Source organism: Myotis yumanensis, unplaced genomic scaffold (genome assembly GCF_028538775.1).
Source record: "Myotis yumanensis isolate MYYU_CA2020_CCGP unplaced genomic scaffold, mMyoYum1.0.hap1 SCAF_3, whole genome shotgun sequence".
Lineage (NCBI taxonomy): Eukaryota > Metazoa > Chordata > Mammalia > Chiroptera > Vespertilionidae > Myotis > Myotis yumanensis.
Window position 1 is genome coordinate 94334322 of NW_027223754.1, and position 26295 is coordinate 94360616.

At 38.6% G+C, this 26295-nt stretch overlaps 1 protein-coding gene across 1 annotated transcript in view; it reads right to left on the bottom strand.

Annotated features, from left to right (window-relative positions):
- The window catches only part of HTR2A (5-hydroxytryptamine receptor 2A), a 91456-nt gene that overhangs the window by 29992 nt on the left and 35169 nt on the right, over positions 1-26295 (bottom strand). The gene's annotated exons all lie outside the window — the stretch shown is intronic.

Here is a 26295-nt window from a genome sequence, read left to right on the forward strand (position 1 = left end):
TCATTATTCACAGATGACATGATATTGTATATAGAAAATTCTAAAGACTACACCAGGAAACTATTAGACTTAATAAATGAATTTGGCAAGGTAGCAGGATACAAAATCAACATCCACAAATCAATGGCATTTTTATACACCAATAATGAACTCTCAGGAAAAAAAATTAAAAAAGCAATCCCATTTACCATTGCAACAACAAAAAATAAGATACCTAGGTATAAACTTAACCAAAGAGGTAAAAGATCTGTACTTGGAAAACTATAGGATACTGAAAAAAGAAATAGAGGAAGATACAAACAAATGGAAACATATACCATGTTCATGGATTAGAAGAATTAACATCATTAAAATGTCTGTACTGCCCAAAGCAATCTATGGATTCAACATAATACCTATTAAAATTTAATTGGAATACTTCACAGAGCTGGAACAAATACTCTAAAAATTTATATGGGATGATAAAAGACCCCAAATAGCTGCAGCAATCTTGAGAAAGAAGAACAAAGTAGGAGGGATCACAATGCCAGATATCAAACTGAACTACAAAGCTACAATAACCAAAACAGCCTGGTACTGGCACAAAAACAGGCATGTAGACCAGTGGATCAGAACAGAGACCCTATGAATTGACCAACACTATTATGGTCAATTAATATTTGACAAAGGAGGCAAGAACATACAATGGAGTCAAGACAGTCTCTTTAACAAATGGTGCTGGGAAAACTGGACAGACACATGCAAAAAGATGAAACTAGACCATCAACCTATACCATATTAAAAATAAACACAAGATGGATAATAGAGTTAAATGTAAGGAATGAAACCATAAAACTTTTAGAGAAGAAGATAGGCAGTAAAATCTCAGACATCTTACTTAACAATATGTTTACAGATACATCTACTAGGGCAAAGGAAAATAAGGAGAAAACAAACAAATGGAACTACATCAAAATAAAAAGCTTCTGCACAGCAAAATAAACCACCATCAAAATGAAAAGGGAACCCACTGATGAGAGAACATATTTTCCAATGATATATCTGATAAGGGGTTAATATCCAACATATATAAAGTACTCATACAACTCAACAAAAGGAAGACAAACAATTCAATTAAAAAATGGGAAGAAGACTTGAATAGATATTTCTCCAAAGAGGACATATAATTGGCCAAGAGACATATGAAAAAATGCTCAAAGTCACTATTCATCAGAGAAATGCAAATTAAAACCACAATGAGCTATTACCTTACACCTGTCAGAATGGCTATCATCAAAAAAAATCAAAAACAACAAGGGCTGGAGAGGATGTGGAGAAAAGGAACACTAGTTCACTGCTGGTGGGAATGCAGAGTGGTGTAGCCACTATGAAAAACATTATGGAGTTTCCTCAAAGAGTTAAAAAATGGAAATTCCGTTTGACCCAGCAATCCCACTTCTGGCAATATAGCCTAAAAACACAAAACACCAATCAGAAAGAATATATGCACCCCTATGTTCATAGTAGTGTTAATTACCATAGCTAAGATTTGAAAATAGCCTAAGTGCCCATCATTTGATGAATGGATAAAAAAACTGTGGGACATTTACACTATGGAATACTATGCAGCTGTGAAATAGAGGGATCTCTTACCCTTTGAGACAGCATGGGTGGACCCGGAAAATATTATGATAAGTGAAATAAGCCAATCTGAGAAAGACAAATATCACATGATTGCACTTATTTGTAGGATCTAATGGAGAAAATGAATTGACCAGTAAAATAAGACAAGAAGCATGGAGGCATGTGACAGACTGACACACCTCGATGTGGGGATGGATAGATGACAAGAGATAAACCAAAGAACTTATATACTTACTAGAGGCCTGGTGCATGAAATTTGTGCACTTGGGTGGGGGAGGGTGTTCCTCAGCCCAGCCTGCACCCTTTCCAATCTGAGACTGCTGGCTCCCAACTGCTCGCCTGCCTGCCTGATTGCCCCTAATTGCTTCTGCCTGCCAGACTGATCACCCCCTAACCACTCCCCTGCCAGACTGATCAACTCCTAACTGCTCCCCTGCCAGTCTGATCTCCCCCAACTGACCTCCCCTGCCAGCCCGATTGCCCTCAACTGCCCTTCCCTGCCAGCCCGGTCATCCCCAACTGCCCTCCCCTGCAGGCCCGGTTGCCCCTAACTGCCGTCCCCTGCTGGCCTGATTGCCCACAACTGCCTTCCCCTGCCAGCCATCTTGTGGTCACCTGGGGGCAGCCATCTTGTGCGAGGGCATGACAGTTAATTTGCATATTACCTCTTTCTTATATAGGATATGCATAGCCCATGGACATGGGCAATAGGGTAGTGAAGACCTAGGGGTTGGGTAGGTGCTGGGAGGAGGAGGGTAAAGAGGGGTGAAATGGGAGATATCTGTAATACTATAAATAATAAAAAAATATTTTAAAAAGTCAGCATAGATTCCTAGGCACAGGGATATTATAATATAACTAGAGGCCTAGTGATGGGTAGGATCCCTAGGCCTGGTCACTGATCAGGGCCGATCAGGGCCTTCCAGCTGCTGGCTGGGGCCTCCCTTTGTTCTGCGTCATCCCCTGGTGGTCAGCACATGTCATAGTTAGCGATCGGTCTCCCGGTCAAACTCCTGCAGAGACAATTTGCATATTAGGCATATATATATATATATCAGTAGATTAACATTTAATAGCACTTGAGGCAGCAACAGATTAGCCTCTTTGGCCAGGAGATCAAGATTCCTCCCCTATGGGTTGAAGAGTATCTAACCAAAAGATGTTAAAGTCCTGATTTTCAGTACCTGTGAATATGACCTTCATGGAAATAGGGTCTTTGTAGATGATCAAGTTAAAATAAGGTATTAGGGTGAGCCCTAATCCAGTATGACTGATGATCTTATATAAAGGGGAAATTATGACACAGAGACAGCAAGCACACAGGAGTAATACTTTGTGAAGTTGAAGGTAGAGAGTTCCAAAAGGGTGATGAAGTAAGTGGAAGTTACACTGACACTCTCCCAGGACCAAACTGGAATTACAACTAAAATACAGAAAAACCATCCTGAATAATCAACTGACGACTAGCTGGAGAGAACCCTGATAACCAAGGATGGAAAGTGGAGACTGCACTGGTAGAAAGTGTGGACATGCAAGAGGGATGGCTGGGTTCCCTCAGAAAGCAGCTGAAGTTCCAGAGGAAGATCTAAGCTATGGGGGGGGGGGGGGTTCCCACTGAAAACTCTGGGGTCTAAACCCCAAGCTGGACTTCCTAGCACAGAGCACCAGAACTGAGAAAAAAAGCAGCGCGTTGCTATCTGCCACGGAAAGAGATGGAAATGCAGGCACCCTCTTAAAGAGACAATACTTAAAATTTCATGTGCAGCCACTCACCTTGAGCATCACCAGAGAGAGGGCAGAGTGGAATGGAGCTGTGTGAGCAGAATCCAGGACTGGGGGCTCTGGGGTTGGAGCTCATAAGGCAGCTACCCCGTTTTCCTGTGCTAAATCATTCCCTCATACTTCAGAGGACATCTTTTTCCTGCAGACCTTTACCATCCAGGCAGCTTTTGCCTGGGAGCAGAAGTAATTGCCCCATCTTTTTGAAAGACCTCTGACCTTCCCCGTGGTCGATAGCCTGAGGTTAATCAAGACTGAATAACAATTTAGGTCCTTTGCCCATTTTTTGATTGGATTATTTATCTTCCTTTTGTTAAGTTGTATGAGTTCCCTATAAATGTTGGAGATTAAACCCTTATTGAAGATAACATTGGCAAATATGTTCTCCCATTCAGTGGGTTCTCTTGTTGTTTTGTTGATGGTTTCTTTTGCTGTGCAGAAGCTTTTTATTTTGATGCAGTCCCATTTGTTTATTTTCTCCTTAGTTTCCACTGTCCTAGGAGCTGTATTGGTAAAGATATCGATAGGACATATGGCTGATATTTTGCTGCCTATGGATTCTTCTAAGATTTTTATGGTTTCCCATCTTACATTTAAGTCCTTTATCCATTTTGAGTTTATTTTTGTGAATTGTGTAAGTTGGTGGTCTAGTTTCATTTTTTTTGCAAGTATCTGTTCAATTTTCCCAACACCATTTATTGAAGAGACTGTCTTGACTCCATTGTATGCTCTTGCCTCCTTTGTCAAATATTAATTGAGCATAATGGCTTGGGTTTATTTCTGGGTTCTCTGTTCTTTTCCATTGGTCTATATGTCTGTTCTTGTGCCAGTAACAGGCAGTTTTGAGAACAGTGGCTTTGTAATATAGCTTGATATCTGGTATTGTGATCCCTCCAATTTTGTTCTTCTTTCTCAGGATTACTGTGGCTATTTGGGGTCGTTTTTAAAATTCAGTATGAATTTTTGGAGAGTTTGTTCTAGGTCTGTGAAATATGCCGTTGGTATTTTAATGGGGATTGCATTGAATTTATAGCTTGCTTTGGGTAGTATGGACATTTTAATGATGTTGATTCTACCAATCCATGAGCATGGTATATTCTTCAATTTGTTTATGTCTTCCTCTATCTTTTTTTTCAACATCCTGTAGTTTTTGGAGTACAGGTCTTTTACCATATTATTTAAATTTATTCTTAGGTATCTTAATATTTTTGTTGCAATGGTAAAATAGGATATTTTTTTTTTGGTTTCTCTTTCTGTGAGTTTACTGTTGTTGTATAAAAAAGCCATAGATTTCTGGGTGTTAATTTTATATCCTGCTACATTGCCAAATTCATTTACTAAGTCTAATAGTTTTTTTGATGGAGTCTTTAGGGTTTTCTATGTACAGTATCATGTCATCTGTGACTAATGACAATTTAAGTTCTTCTTTTCTAATTTGGATGCCTTTTATTTCTTCTTGTCTGATTGTTATGGCTGGCACCTCCAGTGCTATGTTGAACAGGAGTGGCGAATGTGGGCCCAATAAAAAAATGGACAAAAGACCTAAATAGACCCTTTCAAAAGAGGACATACAGAAGGCCAAGAGACATATGAAAACATGCTCAAATTCATTAATCATCTGAGAGATGCAAATAAAAGTACAATGAGGTACCATATCACACCTGTCAGAATGGCTATCATCAACAAATCAACAAATGACAAGTGCTGGCAAGGATGTGGAGAAAAAGGAACCCTCCATCACTGCTGGGGGGAATGCAGGCTGGTGCAACCACTGTGGAAAACAGTATGGTGTTTCCTCAAAAAATTTAAAATGAAACTCCCATTTGACTCCATAATTTCACTTCTAAGAATATATCCCAAGAAACCAGAAACACCCATCATAAAGGACTTATACACCCCTATGTTCATAGCAGCACAATTTACAATAGCTAATATTTGGAAACAGCCTAAGTGCCCATCAGCAGATGAGTGGATTAAAAAACTGTGGTACATCTACACAGTGAAATACTACGCTGCTATAAAAAAGAAGGAGCTCTTACCATTTTCAACAGCATGGATGGACCTAGAGAGTATTATGCTAAGTGAAATTAGCCAGTTGGAGAAAGATAAATATCACATGATCTAACTCATTTGTGGAATATAATGAATAACATAAACTGAACTAAAGTTGTTCCAGAGACATAGAAGCATTGAACACACCATCCAACCTCAAGGGAAGGTGGTGGTGGTGGTGGTGGTGGTGGTGGGGTGTTGGGTGGGTGGTGAGAGATCAACCAAAGGACTTGTATGCATGCATATAAGCATAAAGCATGGAAACAGACAGTAGTGGGGTGAGGGCATTTTCTGGAGGTGAGAGGGGGGACAACTGGGGAGAGGTCAATGGGGGAAAAGGAGACATATATAATACTTTAAACAATAAAGAATTAAATAAAAAAGGACTGAATAACAATCAGACTGTAGGCAGAGGTGGATCTCTGGAGGCTTCTAGTCTTTGCCTGATCTCCTTCTGGGCCTGGGTCTAGAAAAAGCAGACCTTGGTGCACATCTTGGTCCTTTCCAAAGGCACCCAGTCCCAGCAGAGGGAGCCACAAGCTGTGGATTGCTGATAACCCCAAGCAGGATACTCAGGGCCAGTCACAAATTGCACCTGACATTATCCTGCACTAGAGATTGGGTGTCGTAGCAGATTTACTAATAAACACAAACCCAAACAGGCAGCCAATATGGGGAGAGAAAAATACAAGCCCCAAATGAAAGAACAAGTTGAAGGTAGCAGTCAAGTAATGCATCCACAAACCAAGAAATGGAAAAGATTGTCAGAAAACCACCAGAAGCTGAGAGAGGCCTGGGACAGACTCTTTCTCTAGCCCTCAGAAGGAACCAACCCTGCTGATGCCTTTATTTTATAATTCTACACTTTAGAATTGAGACAATAAATTTCTGTTGTTTGAGTCACCCAGTTTGTGGTATTTTGTTATGGCTGCCCTTGGAAGAAGAGGATGACTGTGGATTGGTCAAATTCAAGGACACAAGGACACTCATTGAATCATTAGGTTGAAACATGTGAAAGCCTGATCTTTAACTATTTCTTACCTTCATAAGGGGCAGTTTCACATCATTCAACCTAACTTTTTTTTGGTGTGTGTGTGTATGTGCTTGGAGCCTCACCTGAGACCCATAAATACATCTCATTAGGTTGGGTGGAGGGCTCTCTCTCTCTCAATTTTACTTCTTCCTTGAAGTGGAAAGGTGCTCCCATCTGGGAGATATCCTGGCCACCTTTCTCCTCCTCCTCCTCCTCCTTCTTTTTCTTCTTCTTCTTCTCCTTCTTCTTCTTCTTCTTCTTCTTCTTCTTCTTCTTCTTCTTCTTCTTCTTCTTCTTCTTCTTCTTCCTTTCCCTTTTGCTTTTGGGGTTGTTCTTCTCTAGTCCATGTTGGTAGGTACAATGTAACTGGGGACAGAACTCCATAGCTTCCCCTTCCTAAAATGGCTTGAGGTGGATGGGGTGAGCTGGTGGGGTTCTGAAAGGGCTATGAAAATTTACAAACTTGGGGAAAATTATCCAAGATACAAACATGTAACCTCAAATGAAATTTAACTTAAATATATATATAATACAACATTATGCCAACTAAACACATCAGCTCTGATAGTTATATATTAATATGCTATATTAAATATAACACTCATATTTAAGATAATGTGGGTCAGGACTCTAAAGGTAAGAGTTACCCAAGGTCTTAAACAGCCATGGACATTGGGGCAAATGGTCTGTCCTCTGGCTACCACTATCTTGTACTTATGCCTTTTTCCTTGCTGGTATTTCTTGACATCCAAAATGATAAGATTAGAAATTATGTGAGGATTTAGGACAAAAGGGGTAGAATAAAGCAATCCTTTGTCCTGATTCATCTCTGGTTACATGTTTCTCTTGGAAAACTGTTAGCATTTTAGATAGTAGAATAAGGGCAAGATTCAGGCATTTGAGTCCCTGCCTATACTATTTTACTCCTTTTGTAGGAATACTCAGTTAAGTTGAATAGTTTTTCTTTATAAAGGTTTTCATTAAAATAAAGCAACACATCACTCCCCCAGGGCTCTATAATCCAACAAATATGCAATTTAGAAAAGGCTTGAAATGTAAAGACCTAGGTAAAACTTTCTATCTTTCCAGTGAAATTTCAGTAAACCTAATTAGTTAACCTCTTTTTCCAAAGCAAGACAGGTAAGAAGCAGAAATGTGAAAAAAAATGTTACTTTGTTCACTATGACATAAGCTTATGAAACTTAAGGGATAAAAAAATGCAGCAGGGTTTTGAATAGGAATGAGCCTTCTAAATGGATGTGTGGCTTGGCTATCCCTCTATAGAATATGGGTCTTTTAAATGAATGTGAATCTTGGATGTACCCTGAAGTTTGTGAAAGGGAGTGAGCTTGTCCTCTGCCAGCAACCTTCTTCAACTCCTATTAACAAAATACTAGGGTAAAGTGGCCCCTAATATAATCTGGTATGGTGATTCTTATGTATAAACTCTCAAAGTAAATTCATCCTGGAATCACAGTTTCTTACTAAACCACTTATAACCGAGGTTACAAGGATGTCACTATCTCATTACTTTTTCATTTATTCAGCAAATATGTTTTGAATGTCTATGGTCAGGCATGATGCTAAACACCCAGGAAACAACCGTGGCCAAAACAACCACAGTCCTTGGCATCATGGAGTTCAGTAGGAGACATTAATAAGTCATGGTGAAAGTCTAACATGGCGGCATGCTGTTTTAGGGTGCTATGAAGGGCACTATGAAAGACACTTGAGTTGGATTTGGGGTGGATTAGCTTTCTGTAGAAAGTGATCCCAAGCTGAGACCTCAAAAACAATAAGGGCTTATCTAGAAAAACTGTATACACTACCTAGAGGCAAGAAAGCACAGCACATAATAACTGAAAGTAATTCAATGTGATGAGGATCCTCTAGAACAGCGGTTCTCAACCTGTGGGTTGCGACCCCTTTGTGGGTCGAATGACCCTTTCACAGGGGTCACCTAAGTCCATCGGAAAACACATATTTTCGATGGTCTTAGGAATCGAGACACCACTCCTCTATCCGTCTCCAGGCAGGTCCTCCCACATGCAGATACGCCCACATATGAGTACCCAGTGTGATGACATCATCGCACCAACCCCATCACATACACCCCGTACAAATAAAGGTGTATGTGACAAGGTTGGGGCCATAATGTACTTATGCGGACCAGTCACACATGTGTAGAGAGCAGCTACTGTGTAGAAAGCAGCTGCTGTGCTGAAAGCAGATACTCTGTTAAAAGCAGCTACTGTGTTGAAAGCAGCAGTATTGGAGGTAAAAAGACACTTCATGAATTATAATTACTGGGTAAATGTAAAATCATGTACTGTAAAATCATCAACTACTGATCTGGATGCTGATCAGTCTTTTTATATTCAGCTGTGGTTGATGTGAATACTGCCCCCTTGTGATAGTAACAGGTATGTAAAAAAAACAACAGAGAATGGTAAATCATAGGAAACTTTAATGAACTGTATGGACTGAACTATGCCATGTATCATCTTTTGTATTATTAAAGCTATTGTTATATATTATTTTCATTAGCAAACCATCCCATGACAATGGATCGTGTAGAGAAGAACGTTAAGAAAAGAAAATATAGTGAGGATTTTTTACAGTATGGTTTTACCTCAATAATTACAGCAGGAATTGAGAAAACGCAATGTGTTATTTGTTGTGAAGTTCTATCAGCCGAATCTATGAAGCCGAACAAACTAAAGTGCCATTTTGATGGCAAGCATCCGAGCTTTGCCAGCAAGGATACCAACTATTTTAGAAGCAAAGCTGATGGACTCAAGAAAGCCAGACTTGACACTGGTGGCAAGTACTACAAACAAAACGTAGCAGCCGTTGAAGCTTCATATTTGGTGGCACTCAGAATCGCCAGAGCTATGAAACCTCACACCATTGCTGAGGATTAATTGTTGCCAGTGGCCAAAGACATTGTTCGAGTTATGATCAGAGACGAATTTCTTATAAAATTGAGTGCAATTTCCTTATCTAACGACACTGTTCACAGAAGAATAGATGACATGTCTGCTGATATTTTTGATCAGGTAATCCAGGAAATTAAATCTGCTCCACTTCCAATATTTAGTATACAGCTTGATGAATCTACAGACGTTGCAAACTATTCACAGTTACTGGTTTACGTGAGGTATATTAATGATGGCAACTTTAAAGATGAGTTTCTTTTTTGCAAACCTCTTGAAACAACAGCTACTGCATGTGATGTATTTGACACAGTTGGTTCATTTCTGAAAAAGCATAAGATCTCTTGGGAAAAGGTTTGTGGTGTTTGCACAGATGGTGCTCCAGCTATGCTAGGATGTCAATCTGGATTTCAATGTTTGGTACTGAATGAGTCACCAAAAGTCATCAGAATTCACTGTATGATTCATCGGCAAATATTAGCAACGAAGATGCTGCCACAAGAGTTACAAGAAGTAATGAAAAGCATCATAAGTTGTGTCAATTTTGTAAAGGTGAGCACTTTAAACAGTTGACTATTTTCACAACTGTGCAATGAGTTGGATGCGCCGAACAATGCTGTGCTATTTCACACTAAAGTGAGATGGTTGTTGAGAGGAAAAATTTTAAAACGTGTTTTTGAGCTTCGTGATGAACTCAAAACATTTTTTAATCAGAAAGCAAGACCGCAGTTCGAAGCACTTTTTGGCGATAAAAGTGAACTGCAGAAAATAGCTTACTTGGTTGACATCTTTGCCATCTTGAATGAGTTAAATTTATCACTGCAAGGACCAAATGCAACATGCCTCAATTTGTCTGAAAAGATCCAATCATTCCAAATGAAACTTCAGCTTTGGCAAAAAAAAATTGGATGAAAATAAAATTTACATGTTGCCTACCTTATCTGCTTTCTTTGAGGAACATGACATTAAACCAGACAAAAGGATTATGATGATAATTTCTGTGAAAGAACACTTGCACATGCTTGCAGACAAAATTTCATCGTACTTTCCAAATCTACCTGACACCCCATTTGCACTTGCCAGAAGCCCATTCACAGTCAAAGTTGAAGATGTTCCTGAGACAACACAAGAGGAGTTCATTGAACTTATTAACAATGATGCAGCGAGAACTGATTTCTCTACAATGCCAGTTACAGAATTCTGTTTGCAGACATATCCTTTTCTGTCTGAGACTGTGTTGCACCTTCTTCTTCCATTTCCAACAGCATATCTTTGTGAAACAAGGTTTTCCAGCTTGTTGGTTATCAAGTCTAAATACAGAAGTAGACTTGTTGTGGAAGATGATCTTCATTGTGCTCTTGCAACGACTGCCCCAAGAATTTCTGATCTGGTGAGAAAGAAGCAATCTCAACCTTTGCACTGACGTTGGCTTTTTACGCATATTGTCGCAAAATTTAGCAATGTAGTTTACTGTTGTTATATTAAGACTGTTACCCATGCTACACCATGCTTCAAGACAAAATTTCATTTATTTGTAATTAGAAATAAATATTTCATAATATATAATTACATATTGTTTTTGTGATTAATCACTATGTTTTAATTATGTTCAATTTGTAACAATGAAAATATATCCTGCATATCAGATATTTGCATTACGATTCATAACCATAGCAAAATTACAGTTATGAAGTAGCAACGAAAATAATTTTATAGTTGGGGGTCACCACAACATGAGGAACTGTATTAAAGGGTTGCGGCATTAGGAAGGTTGAGAACCACTGCTCTAGAGAGATGTGTCTGGAGAGGTTATGCAAGACCCTTCTGTGTCATTTGGAGATGGTTTAACTTTAGTTTGAGAGGAAGGGACAGCCATTAAGTGACTTTAGGCAGTGAATGGAAATGATCAGATGAATGGCCTGGTAGTTTGGAAAGTGAATTAAAAAGTAACTACACTAGTAAAGAGCCTGATGCAGTAAGTAGGGTGAGAAGTGACAGACATAAGTTGTAGTGGGTACAGAGAAAAGTAGGAGGGATTTATAAGATATTAAGTGATAAGAATTGGCAGAATTTAGTGATTGGGTGTGGGTTCAAGGGAGAAAATGAGGACTAAAGGTTTTTAGCTTGATATAGTCATGGAACTTGAGAACTCATGGAGTGGGGGACAAGTTTTAGGAAGAAGGTAATGAGTCAGTTTGGGACACATTGATTTGCAAGTACTTAGTACATATCCAAATGGACCTCCTGGGTAAACAGCTGTGTGAATCTGGATAAGAAAGGTGTTAGGGATTCCTCCAGGATGAGCCCTTCAGATAGCTGTTGGGGGAGAACTCCAAAGAGAACTGAGTACTGAGCTGAGTCTTGAAGGATGAATAATAGTGGTCAGGTGATGAAGAGGGGTGGGGTGGGGATGTTCCAGAAAGCAGGAGATTGTTGGTGAAAGAGAGCAGAAAGCAGTGAAGAAATATAGGGGTTGAGATGAAAAAAGAGGCCAGGGAATAATTTTTAATGGGTTTTACATAGCGTGTTTTATGCATAGGGAACTAGGAAGAAGCCAATAAAATTCCGAGAGACAAGGAAGATGACAAGAATGATGCTAAGGGTGACGGCTTGGCTGAAGGTGGGCCACTTGATAAGATGGGCAACACATGGTAGGTGATGGCAAGGAATAGCTCTGAAAAAGTAAGATAGATGGGCCATAAACCTTGCTTTTTTATTTTACTAAAAAAAGTCATGAGTTACTAAAAGATTGGAATTTGTTTTCATTACAAGAAACAGTGATTTAAATTACTTTTATTTGTAGTAAAGAATTTGTGGTGATATCATTTTACTTTAAAAAAAATCAATATTAAGGTTCAGGAGTTAATTAGCAGGGCATATTTCTTTTCCAAATCTGATGCAGACCTCTGCAATAAAAGCTTTTAAAAAAATCTGTCCAAGGCCTCAAATGCAATTATGTGGGTGATTTCCCCTAATTTTTCAAATTTCAGCTGAAATAAAAATGGTCAGAAAAACCTTCCCTGAGCACTTTCTCTAAATAGTTCCCATTATTACTATCATGGTACTATGTCCTGTTCATTCACAGCACTTCCATTAGCTTCAAATTATATTTGTTTGATTATATATTTGTCTTTCTCTCTCATTATACTTAAGGTCTTTGGTTGGTGTCTGTGTTGTACAGGTTGGTAAATTGGCTGTCACCCCTAGCTAGACTTCTAATCTGAGGCCAGAATCCACTTTATGTTGCTATACAGGGGCGTATAGTACATGTAAATCTTCACAATAATTAGATTGATCTAAGAAGAGATCATATGCTACCTGATGGTAACATGAAGAAATTAAAGCAAAACCATACTGCCAGATATGGTAAATGGGTAGGTGTGTCTGTGGGTATGGATTTGTGTTGGGGTCTGGGATAGAAAGATCTGTGGCAAGGGAGGATTGCAGAGAAATCACATTTATTTTCTTTTGGATGAAAGAATGTTATTGCTTCCAAATAAAGAGGAGAGCTTTACTGAAAGAACTCAAATTTAAACTATGCTGCTTGTGTGACTATCTTCTTAAGTACAGAGGTCTTTAGTGAACCTTTCTCCAGAAGTTGGCTTAATTGCATTCCAACTAGGCAGAATGAATTCTTAATCTGAACATATTTTATTTGCTTAATATGAATATTGTTGTATCAACAAAGCGGTCATTAGCAGCTATCAGTGGCTGTCCTTGACAAATTCCATTACTGAAATAATGAAATCTGATGGGTTAATATTATTAACATTTGCTAATGATTTTGCATTTGCAGAGCATGAGACTGTAGTGAAATAGAGCTCCTTACTTAGGCAGTTTGACTAGAGGGAGAAGGTGAGAAAATAAGTAATGAAAAGTTCAGGGAGCTTAATGAAAAATGGATAGCTCCCAGGAAAAATTTCCCAAATAAATGCAAATTCAGGTATATGTCTTTTAATCACTTTATTGAAAAGTTTGATTACTTAAAATTAGACTTTGTTTTTGTTGTAGGTAGGAATGGAAAGCTAAGTGGAGAAATAGGAATTTATCCTCTTAGAATGTCCTAGTTATTTCATAACAACTGGTAGAAAACTGAACTAAAATAATAAAATGAAGAAAGCAACCAGGTTCAGAGGTAAATGGAAGAAAAAAAGCTTAGAATCAAGAAAAGGAGAATAAATAAGATGAAATCCTGTTGAGTGGTGGCATTTCTGAAATTTTGGCTGATGTACAAAAGATGTGATTTTATTTTTTTCTCCTAAGCAGCTTCCTTCTCACTAATATACTTTTAGATTATAAAAATTTTCCTTTCCTTAGCCCCAAAACAATTATTAAATTTCCAGTACCTCCAGACACATGACCCAGCAACAAGAAGTACAACACAGCTCCTCTTCAGCAGAACAGCTGTGGGCAATGGAGTAAACTTGCTCCTATGATATAGTTTGGAAGACATTGGAAAGGTCTCTTCTCAAATTCTCTTACCTTCCTGAAATTTTCCCATCACAGATTCATTTCTTTGTATGAATCAAACATATTGATCTTTCTGGTACTCTGCTTAAAATGCACACATTTCTGGAAGAGGTCATTTAGAACCTACTAGCTCTTACCAGTCCTGTGGAGACTAAAGTGTGTAAAATGGGTTATTTTAGAGAAATTAGCATTTGGAAAAGGGGAAAACTGGCACTCATTAGAGGTGGAAAAGTCCAATTTTGCCTGTTCTACAGCTCCAAAGAGGAGGTTCTTTCTCTGGCTTAACTGATCTCTATTGCGAAAACTTCTTGAATCACTAATTCCCCAACTGAAGTCAATTTCAGTTTTTATGCCTTTACATTCTGCCAAAGAGCACATAATAATTATGAATATACATGGGGACAACATCCTTTATAAAACAGAATTAGATTCTGTCCTGCGATTGCCTGTCCTTTAGTTTAGTTTCTGGGTTAGTGGTCCAGGATTCTTCTAGTTTCTTACATAAAAAATTAGTTGTAGAATTATAAATGACCTCTATCCAAGCATGCAAAATAGAGAACCAGATGACAAGGAAGTTCCTTGACAGATTTGACTCACAAGAAAATAATTGTTCCTTCTATAAGTGTACTTAAAAAAATCACAACATATAAGCAATGCATGTGTACTTTTGAACCATTTTAAGCATATCACACTTCAGAGGAGTTAGATTCATAACATTGAACTTATTAAATTTATTTTTTCCTGTGCATTACTTCATCCATTAAGGTTCTATTCTGTGGTAGATACCATAATCCAAGAGTATAGATGTAAGCATTGTGTAAGATATGTTCTGTGCAAATTAATGTTTCAGATGGTGCTGTCAAGCCCTGTGACATGAGGACTAGTTATTGTTAATCTTGAGATCATGTATCTTCCTGGCTATTTGAAAGGGTGAGATTTCTTTTGGTCTTTGCAGTCTCTTACAAGATTGTTTGTGATGAGTATCACATTCTGATTTTGTGCTTATCCTTTATAATAAAAGGCTAATATGCAAATCGACCAAACAGCAGAACGACCAGTCACTATGATGCACACTGACCACCAGGGGCCAGACGCTCAATGCAGGAGCTTCCCCCTGGTGGTCAGTGCACTCCCACAGGGGGAGCACCGCTCAGCTAGAAGCCCTAAGGATGTCCAACTGCGAGAGGGCCTAAGCCATCAATCAGACATCCCCCGAGGGCTCCCAGACAGTGAGAAGGCATGAGCCCGGATCAGGGACACTCAAGTGCTCGAGTGCACAATTTTCGATATAATAAAAGCTCAGAGACCATTAAGGCGGAACAACCTTAATGGTCACTATGACACGCCGGCTGCAGGGGCCTCCACAGCGCTACTGCAGAGACTGAGGGCCCCCAGGCCAGATGCGTGGCCGCTGTAAAGAAGAAGGTGAAGGTGGCCAGCATGAGCGTGCAGCTTGAGGTGAAGGCTCTGTGGGACAAATTCAATCAGCTGGGCACCAAGATGATCGTCATCAAGGCTGGCAGATCAGGGCTCCCCTCTCCCTGCTGCAACCCTCCCCATGTGGCACCAGTCTTGGGCAGTAGGCTTTAGCCCAATCCATGTGAGTGAGACTGAGAAGGTGAGGGGCGTGGCCTGGCCACCTGCCAGTCCCTTTTGGCACAGGCCAGCTCCTTCGCTCTCTGAGTCCTGGCTCTAGCGACAGCTGTCTGGAGGGCTGGGCTGGAGGGTACTGCTTGGGAGGCCAGGAAGGTGGCAGAGAGAAACCCTGTGGACCTGCCGCCGGACCAGAGCAGCCCAGGACCAGGCACCACCAGAAATGGACCAGCTCAGAGCACACCGAGCTTGGGGGAAAGGCAGCCGGCTCCCGGTGGATCCCACCTCAAAATAAACTAAGTCTTTGGTTCCTTAGTTCAGTCTATCCTGGCTAAAGAGGAGCAGGTGGGCACATTTTAGGGGAGAATTAAGACTCTAAAACAGTATGTTCTGTTCCGTGCAGATTGCTACCCAGTTCTCTTAGGCCTAAATTCTGGGTGATTATGGGGCTAGGTCCACGTCTTCCAATTGGCCTGTATTTGTTGTAAGGGCCCAAAGAGAAGAAGGGGAACAAGTTTTTCGATGCAATGGATTTGACCAACAGACAAAGGTGAGTGTTGGCTATGTCTAAGGTACACACAGAGACACCAGCTCTGAGTCTGCCTGGCCAAAGGGAGCTCAGAGCCAGTTTGCAGAGCCTTCTGGTGGTTTCTGTTTTCTTGCTGAGGCCATCCTCCCTGGAAAGCCTGGGGCCCATGCTCAGCTCCAGCTCAGTGGGTCTTCTCCAGGCCCCTTCCCCCAGCTGGCCCTGCCCTGATCACACACACACACACACACACACACACACACGCACCCCGATTGGAGACAGGGCTGGCCAGCCAACCTCCTGTGGCCCGGCCTGATCAAATTCATGCACTGGGCCTCTAGTTCATTAATAAAACTTTTCTTTCTCTACTACCTTTGTTGAGAGGTTTTTTGGGTTGAGAGAATTTGTTTTTAACCAAAATTTCCAACAAGATCTAAAATTGACTATATAGGTATACCTCATGCTCTTTAAATACTCACCCAAATCTCCAGCAGATGTGAACATGTTTGCAAATACAACAACAGAGACTTTAGAGAGTTAGGTGACTGACCTGTGGGGAAACTGTCAGTGTCAATCTCTGGTTCTCCTCTCTCTAAATATGGCTGATTTCTATTAGAACATATTTTGCTCCCCCATCCTATAATTATAGCTAATAATGCATTGTAACTTTAGGACAAAGAAGACTAATTTTACAATATTTCAAAGAGTGAAGTAACAGAAATGTGCATTGTCCTAGACTTCATGTAGCCAGGAACTGTCAGCTAGCTGAGAATAAGGGCTGCAAGTAGGGCAGTGGGGAGGAGAGAGGCTCAGCCGTTGGGGGCTTGAGGTTAGTGAGTGAATGACATGACAGAAACATAACTCTTTTATGGCTTCAAAAGATAGGACAAGATGAAACAATGGTTCAAAGTTTACTAAGAGAAAAGAAGTGTAGAAGAGATATTAGGCTTATTTTAGCACCAAGGCTGAAACAGACAGCAACACAAAATAATTCTGGCTCCACCAGGCTGAAATGCAGAATGAAACCAGTACTGTATCACATGGGGCACACCTAGAGTGGTGCTGTCTAATGGAACTGTCTGTGATGATGGAAGTGTTTTATGTGATGTGTCCTGTGATGATATAAATGTCCTGTGATGGTGTGCTGTCCTATGTAGTAGCCACCAGTCACATATGCATTAATTTTTTAAAATTTCTTTATTGATTAAGGTATTACATATATGTCCTTATCCCCCCATTGTCCCCCAGACCCCCAACTCATGCCCTCACCCCCCTGGTGTCTATGTCCATTGGTTAGGCTTATATGCATGCATACAAGTCCTTTGGTTGATCTCTCCCCCTTACCCCTCCCCTCAACTACCTTCCCTCTGAGGTTTGACAGTCTGATCAATGCTTCTCTGTCTTTGGATCTGTTTTTGTTCATCAGTTTATGTTGTTCATTATAGCCCATAAATGAGTGAGATCATGTGCTATTTATCTTTCTCTGACTGGTTTATTTCATTAGCATAATGCTCTCCAGTTCCATCCATGCTGTTGCAAATGGTAAGAATTCCTTCTTTTTTACAGCAGCATAGTATTCCATCGTGTAGATGTACCACAGTTTTCTAATCCATTCATCTGCTGATGGGCACTTAGGCTGTTTCCAAATCTTAGCTATGGTGAATTGTGCCACTATGAACGTAGGGGTGCATATATTTTTTCTGATTGGTGTTTCTAGTTTCTTGGGATATATTCCTAGAAGAGGGATCACTGAGTCAAATAGGAGTTCCATTTTTAGTTTTTTGAGGAAACTCCATACTGTTTTCCACAGTGGCTGCACCAGTTTGCATTCCCACCAGCAGTGCATGAGGGTTCCTTTTCCTTTTTCTCCGCGTCCTCGCCAGCACTTGTCATTTGTTGATTTGTTGATGATAGCAGTTCTGACAGGTGTGAAATGGTACTGCTATTCTTAAAATGCTAACTATATGCTAGGACTAGAGTAGGCATAAAATACCTGGCATGTGTTTTATATCTAAAATACTTTATATCTACAATTTGGTGCCAACTGACCTTCATCCTGGAAAGTGAAGGCTAACATCTTGAAATATGATTAGTCTCAGAGAAAGAGCCATTTTTAATTTGAATCTGTATTGTTCCATGACTTATCATTTGTAAATTTCTATCAACATAATGACAGAGTCTGGTATATATGTGAGTGTGCTATGCAGTATAAATGTCCGAGGAGACAATTCTCCATGGAACTTTGAATTTCTATTCCTCCAGAGTATTTTTCCATGACAGTTATAGTATCTCCATCAGGAGCAGAGGGCAGGCTGCTTACTGCTCATCATAAAGGATTCAGGTTTGTTAAGCTCAGATTCCTTTTCTGTAATGCAATATACTGTGTGTGTAGTTGTTATAGGGCCCTATGGCATCACCCTGTAGGAACTGGGGCTCAGGCAACAGTGGAAAAAAAGCGATGATACTCTGGCTATTGTTAGCACAGGTAATCTCTGATCCAAGGCTCTCATGTCATCTGCCAGCATCCACGAAACTGTAGCAGGCTAACTTAGAAGCCTTGCAAGTAAACTAAAATCTAAGATCCACCCTTCAGTCTTCAAATCTACTATTTAAATGAATTAGAGATTTTGTTAGAACAGGAGAATAAAGAAATTTTAAAAAAGGAGAAACCTTATAAACAGGTTATTGAAGATTTTTTCTGAAATCTAAATTTTAACTTTCTTTGTTCTGATGGAATTCAGTACAAAGTACCCAGTTTATAAAATAGAAAATAAAAAAGATAGTTCATAAATTGTCCCAGCACTTCTGCAAAGAGAGTGGTCAATCCTTAAGTAGTTGGTCTCCTTAAGCAATTAATTGGAAACCTAGATCATAACTTTGTGAATTTAACAGACTAGCAATGGAAATTTTATTTCCATTTTCAAACACTTTTTCTTTTCATCTCTTTTAAACTATGAGGATGTCTTTTCTCTAGAAAGGTCAGACTTCAGGAAGGCCATAACATTTAAATAATCTGAAAGCTTAGATCCTCGGATGTACACAGTTGCCAGAACTGGGTCAGAGAGAGTCAAGCTGAATGAAATTATTGAAGGCTGCTCTAGGGATGGAAATGCAATCTGAAGATTAAATGGAGGCAAAACTCTGAAAGCTTGGTATTGAGACTTAACATCTATACAAGGTCTTTGAGGGTCAAGGCACTGCCAAGAACAAAAAAACTATTCAGCAGATCATGCATTTGGAGGCATCAACCATATGACCATTAACAAACCTCAACTCAAGGAATTACATACTACCTACTGTTTACCTAAAACACCACTGCTAGTTTTATTTATTTTTTCCTTAAGTGAGAGAACTAGCACCCTAGAAGATATATAATTATTATGCCTAGTTCTTTGAGCGAACCTACTCATAGGGAATATAAATATAGGAAATTTCCAATATTTAACTGAATTCCTCTTTTGTCCTTTATGTAGCATTGTTTTTTTTTTTTGTTTGTTTGTTTGTTTAGAGAGAGAGAGTGGAAGAGAGAGGGAAAGACAGAGAGAAATATCGATGTGAGAGAAAAACATTGATTGGTTGCCTCCTGCATAGCCCCCAAAACATTGATTGGTTGCCTCCTGCATAGCCCTGACCAGGGCCCGGTTGGGAGGAGCCTGCAACGGAAGTACGTGCCCTTGACCAGAATCAAACCCCGGACCCTTCAGTTTGCAGGCCAGTGCTCTATCCACGGAGCCAAACCAGCTAGGGCTATATAGCATTGCTATTATTTATTTTTAGGCACTTCCCCAAGGAAGTCTAGAGTGACTATTTATCATTAAATCATCCAGAAGGGCTTTACAAACTACATGTATGTACATTTACTGGCTACTAAAATATTGCCATTTATAAAGATGGAAAAAAGTTATTCATGGCTAAATTAACATTCTAAACAAAAATTTCAATACGTACTGAAATACTTTTAAATAAGAAATTTAGGTAAACAACTTTTTGCAAATATTTACTTTTTATTCCCAGGTTGTTCAATAATATAACTTGTAGTGATAAAATAACATTAAGAAATCTGAAAGAAGTAAAAAGAGAAAATAGATTAAGAAATAGAAAAGGAGACGAGTGGATAAAAAAGTAGTGGTACATTTATACCATGGAATACTATGCAACAGTAAAAAAGAAGGATCTCTTACCCTTTGAGATGGCATGGAGGGAACTGAAAAATATGCTAAGCAAAATAAGCCAGTCAGAGAAAGACAAGTATCACATGATCTCACTCATATGTGGAATCCAATGAACAAAATAAACTGATGAACAAAATAGATCCAGAGACATAGAAGCATGGAACAGACTGTGGAATCTCAGAGGAAAGGCAGGGGTGGGTGGGTGGGGAGAGATTAAACAAAGAACTTATATGCATATATGTATAACACATGGATACAGACAGCAGTGGGGTGAAGGCCTGGGGGGGATGAGTGCCAGGTAGAGGGGGTCAATGGGGAAAAATGGGGACATCTGTAATATTTTCAACAATAAAGATAAATTTAAAATTTTTTTTAAAGAAATAAAAAGGAATTGAAGTAGATATGACACCAAAAGCACAAACAACAGGAAAAAAATAGATAAATTGGGCTTCACCAAAATTAAACTTATGTGTATATAAGGACATTATCAAAGTGAAATCACAACCTATAAATGGGAAAAAATATTTGTAAATCATATCTGAAAATTTTAATATCCAGGATATATATATATATATATATATATATTCCAAAACTCGACAAAAATCTCAATTAAATGGGCAAAGGACTTGAATAGACACTCTCCAAAGAAGATATACAAAGGCCAATAAGCATAGAAAATTAAATTAGTCACTAAGGAAATGCAAATTAAAGCCACAATGAGATCCTAATTCACACATACCAGGATGGCTAGAATTAAAAAAAAAAAAAAAGAAAATAACAAGCTATCCTGTGAAAAATGGAACACTCATATTTTTCTGATGGTAATGGAAAATGTTTGGCAGATCCTCAAAAAGCTAAACATGGAATTGCCATGTGACCCAGCAATCCCACTCTTTGGTATTTAAAATAACTGAAAACAGGACTAGAACAACTCCTTGTATGCCGATGTTTATCGCAGCCTCATTCACAACAGCCAAAAGGTGGAAACAACCCAAGTATCCATTGACAGATAAATTAATACACAAAATGTACATATAATGGACTCTTATTTAGTTATACAAAGGAATAAAGTTTTGATACCTGCTATAATATAGATAAACTTTGCAAACATACTAAGTGAAGTAAGCAAGATACAAAAGGACAAATATAATCCCGCTTATGTAAAATATCTAAAATGGACAAATTTATAGAGAAATAGAGTAGAGGTTACCAGGGCCTGGGGTAGGAGGAAATGGGGAATAATTGCTGAATGGTTAGAATTTTTTTGGGGGGGGTAATAAGTTTGGAAATAGATAGTGGTGATAGTTACACAAGACTGTAAACATAATACCATTGAATTAATACCTAAAAATAGTTAAAGTGGCAATTTGTTTTACAATAAAAAATTTAAAACTGTCTATCTTTATTTGTGATTAGAAAGAAATGAAACTTCTAAATTGATGAAATAAAAGCTCTCTTAAACAGAAAAAAAGTGAAGAAATTACCAAAGTAAATATGCCTGAGGTAATTATAGGCAAAAAATACTAAGAGAACAAATATAGACTAATGTAGGTATAGAATAAAATTAATCATATTAAATGCCAAATTACTGTTTTGAATATGCTACTTTCTATTAGTCAAAACTGGAAACAGAATTGGGAGAACAACTAACAGATTATGCTATTATACCAACATGAGGTAATATCCTGGAGCCATTCAAATCATAATTTTGAAGCCCATATGGAAAAATGGAAATTGATAATTAGCTTAGGAATTCAGTATTCCAAGTTGCTCATGTTAATACAATGTTATGTGAAAATATCAGAATACAGAATAGCACAAATGATATCTTTGCTGAAATATATTTTAGTGGGGAACAAAATATTAAAAAATAGTTCTAGTGATATCATTGTAATTAACCCAGTTATAAGTAACTGGAAAGGAGCAAAGGGAAGGCCAAATATTACAGTTATTTGTGCAGCTTTGCCAGGAAGCTGCAGTTCCCCAGGTAGCCACCAGAAGGGTCTGGACCAGGGAAGAATAGACTCATGCCCAGTGAAGTCTAGGTGAAACAGGGAAGGTACTTGTTTGTCAGTCACTCCTGGGAACAGGTCATTGGCTAGAGTAGGTGTGACCACTGCAAGCGTGGGAAGATTTAAGATATTTGAATCTCCTAAACAAAGGAGTTGCTCTCCTGTGCTCTTGCCTCCTGGCCTGCGGGACTCTCTTGCATTTGCCCACATGGCTCATGATCATGTGGACCTCACACAATGGACTGATGGACTGCAATTAGCCTAATGCTAAACTGGACCCAACTCCACCATGGAACAGAAGCTTTGGACACTGGCTTTGCTTCTAGCTCTACTGAATCCCCAGCTGCATATCTTCCAGGATTGGATTAATGGAAATGGGCCTTTGGAAACCTAAGGATGTAATTCCATGCAAATAAAAATTACTAATACTCCTGTGCAAGTCTCAGAAAATTCTTCTTCTCAAGATATCATAAGGACCAAACCCCCAGCACCCAGTGTGGAAGGGGATCCTCCACTTTCACTGATAATACTAGGATTAAAATATTTCAAATGTTATTGCTTTATTCATGTTTTTTTTAAATGAAAAATGAAAAAAAATTGGTTGGCTCAATACCTTGCATCACTATTAGTATAATTACCTATTGTACAAAGTAACTTTGGAATTTTGAGGTAAATTTCTTTTATCCTGGAGCTGTATCAGTTACATTCAATTTTATTTTTTTTTATTATTTTTTTTTAATCTTTATTGTTCAGATTATTACATTTGTTCCTCTTTTTTCCCCCCATAACTCCCCTCCTTCCAGCTCCCACCCCACCCTCCACCCTCACTCCCCACCCACTGAGTTCATCCATAGGTGCATGATTTTTGTCCAGTCACTTCCCGCATCTCCCACACCCCTTTTCCCCCAAGAATAGTCAGTCCATTCCCTTTCTATGTCCCTGATTCATTATAGTCACCAGTTCATTCTGTACATCAGGTTATTTATTCACTTGATTCTTAGATTCATTTGTTGATAGATGCATATTTGTTGTTCATAATTTGTATCTTTACCTTTTTCTTCTTCTTCCTCTTCTTAAAGGATACCTTTCAGCATTTCATATAATACTGGTTTGGCGGTGATGAACTCCTTTAGTTTTTCCTTATCTGTGAAGCTCTTTATCTGACCTTCAATTCTGAATGATAGCTTTGCTGGATAAAGTAATCTTGGTTGTAGGTTCTTGGTATTCAGCACTTTGAATATTTCTTGCCATTCCCTTCTGGCCTGCAAAGTTTCTGTTGAGAAATCAGCTGACAGTCGTATGGGTATTCCCTTGTAGGTAATTGAGCCTCTTTCTCTTGCTGCTTTTAAGATTTTCTCTTTGTCTTTTGCTCTTGGCATTTTAATGATGATGTGTCTTGGTGTGGTCCTCTTTGGATTCCTTTTGTTTGGGGTTCTCTGCGCTTCTTGGACCTGTAAGTCCATTTCTTTCTCCAGGTGGGGGAAGTTTTCTGCCATTATTTCTTGAAATAGGTTTTCAATATCTTGCTGTCTCTCATCTTCTGGGACTCCAATGACTCTGATATTAGTCCGCTTAAAGCTGTCCCAGAGGCTCCTTACACTATCTTCACACTTTCGGATTCTTTTTTCATTTTGCTTTTCCAATTGGGTGTTTTTTGTCGAATCTTTGGTTTGATTCTTGTGCTCCTCTGGTCTGCTATTGGGTATAATATTCTTTATTTCAGTCCGTGTATGCTTACTTTCTAATTTCTTTATCGTAGCATCGAGGGTCTCATTAGTTTTCGTGAGGCTCTGCACAAATTTATGGCAAGCCCTCAAAATTGCGATTCTTAGCTCCATATCCTCCATTTCTGTCATGTTTTTTTGTCTCCGCATCTTTTATGCTTTCTTGGTGCACCCCCTTGTGGTCTCTGTGCGCAGTCTTGTTCTAGCCAAGCCTTAATTGTTGTAGTTAACACTAGAGGGATTTGACCACCAGGCCGACTCAGTTACATTCAATTTTAATCTGAAGATTTGCTTTGTCTAAATTGGGCTAAAATTAATGAGAGTAGAGATAAATCAGTGGTTTAAAGATAAATTAAATTTTTATTAAGTTTTGCTTGGGATCTATCTCACTAAATATTCTCACTTAATACCAAGGCTTCAGGATTCAAGTTATATAACTTTAGGACTATAGAGTTGATAATTAGCTTAGGAATTTGGTAGTCGAAGCTCCTCATTTAACAAGTGAGGAAACAGACATAGGTGACTCACATGCTGACAAAAGCAACAGCTCAGGTTGCCTGGGTCTTAATACTCTGCTCATTCTACCAGTGTAGTTTCTTATCTTGTGCTGAGCTCTGCATGAGCTCTCCTCTATAGACAGAGGAGCTTGGTGCTAGATGGTGTAATTTCAAAATATTGTTAGTGTATTGTTAATTTATACTAAATTAACTAAGCTCATCATCCCTTCTCTCCTCCCTCTCAACCTTTAGAATCTTTTATATTGTGAGAATTATTTCAACCTACCAATAATTGAACTTTAGTACATGCTAGAAACTTTATATAGCAAAAGCTTCCAAAAGAGCTATGAAATCAACCTGATTCTGACTTTTTAATCTTTCCTTGTGAAAAATCTGTTAAAAGTCCATAAACCAAAAATGGTAAATTTTGACCTAAAAATAAAACAAAACAAAGGAAATCAATCACAACATCCTGCCTTCTTTATGATTGTTATCTACTCAGTTCTTGAAAGGGGAACTGGATTAAAAGAGAACTCCTCTTGGTCCATTGGTTCTCCCTTAGCAATAGTCTAAGTCTATTGCTGGCCTATATCAGGCTGCTGAGTCACTGATTGGGTTGCTAAATAATCAGTTGTCTCTCTGAGACAAGCAAATCACCCTGAAAAAAGCATTACTCTTTCTAGAGGGTCAATGATTTAGTTGATTCACCCAAGAACTAACACAATTTCAAAATAATTAGAAAGTGTTTTATAGTTTTCAAATAGACAAAAAGACTGGCGGTTGTAGATATACCACAATTTTTGGTTAGGCCAATAAGAGGTTTCAGCACCCTTCTTTGTATTTTGACATCCAACTTGTTCTGAGTGTGATTTTGAAGGTCAAATGGAGACACAGAAATAAAATGCCTTGCTACCAGGACAAAGGCATCTTTGTTCAGAGACTTACTAACAATTTTGGGTATTGAGACCTAACTGTGGAAAATGGAATTATAAAGCTGGAAAAGATTATCAAATGGAATTCAATTCTAGATAAATCTCACATAAGACTTACGATTTTTCTAAACTATTTCAAAAGAGCTCCAGGGAAATTACTTGAGTTCTCTCTCTCTGTGTCTCTCTCAAATCCTGGTAATGTGTTATTGATGGGCAGTCATATCTTTAAAATATCATTGTGCTTTTTGGCATGTGAGAAAGTACCTTATTACCTTGACCAATTTGGAGTGAAAGGGTAGGTTTTGCACCAAATTGGCAATGTAGTACTGTTATATTTAGTTTTACACCAAATATAATTTTAGAAGAGATAATAAAGAATCAAGGCAATGCACCTGCTTAAAGAACTCAAAGACATATAGGACATGGCCCCACCCTGCCCTTGAGAGGTTAAACACCTAGTATGCTCTATTGCATTGTTTGACAGTTCCATGCACTACTTGTGGAGGTGCTTACATGGTTTCTTGTGAAGAAGTGTACACACAATATACATATCTGAAATTAAATTTTAAAGAGTACATATGTAATGCAATCTATGAGGATGCACATGAAAAACAACAACTATACAAATTCTAAACTGATAGTTCAGGCAGTGCTTCCTGGGCTTCCTCTCAATTCCTGCTGAATCAGACTATCTGGAAACAGTCTCTAGAAATATACATTTCCTTGTAATTCTAATGCACTTCCACAGTTTCCTTATAGAAATGTCATCATTTACAGAAACAAAGTGGGTTCTTGATACTTAGGAATAAACTTAACCAAGGAGGTAAAAGACCTGTACTCTGAAAACTACAGGATGTTAAAAAAAAGAGGTAAAGACATAAACAAGTGGAAGAATATACTGCATTCACAGATTGGAAGAATTGACATCATTAAAATGTCCATACTA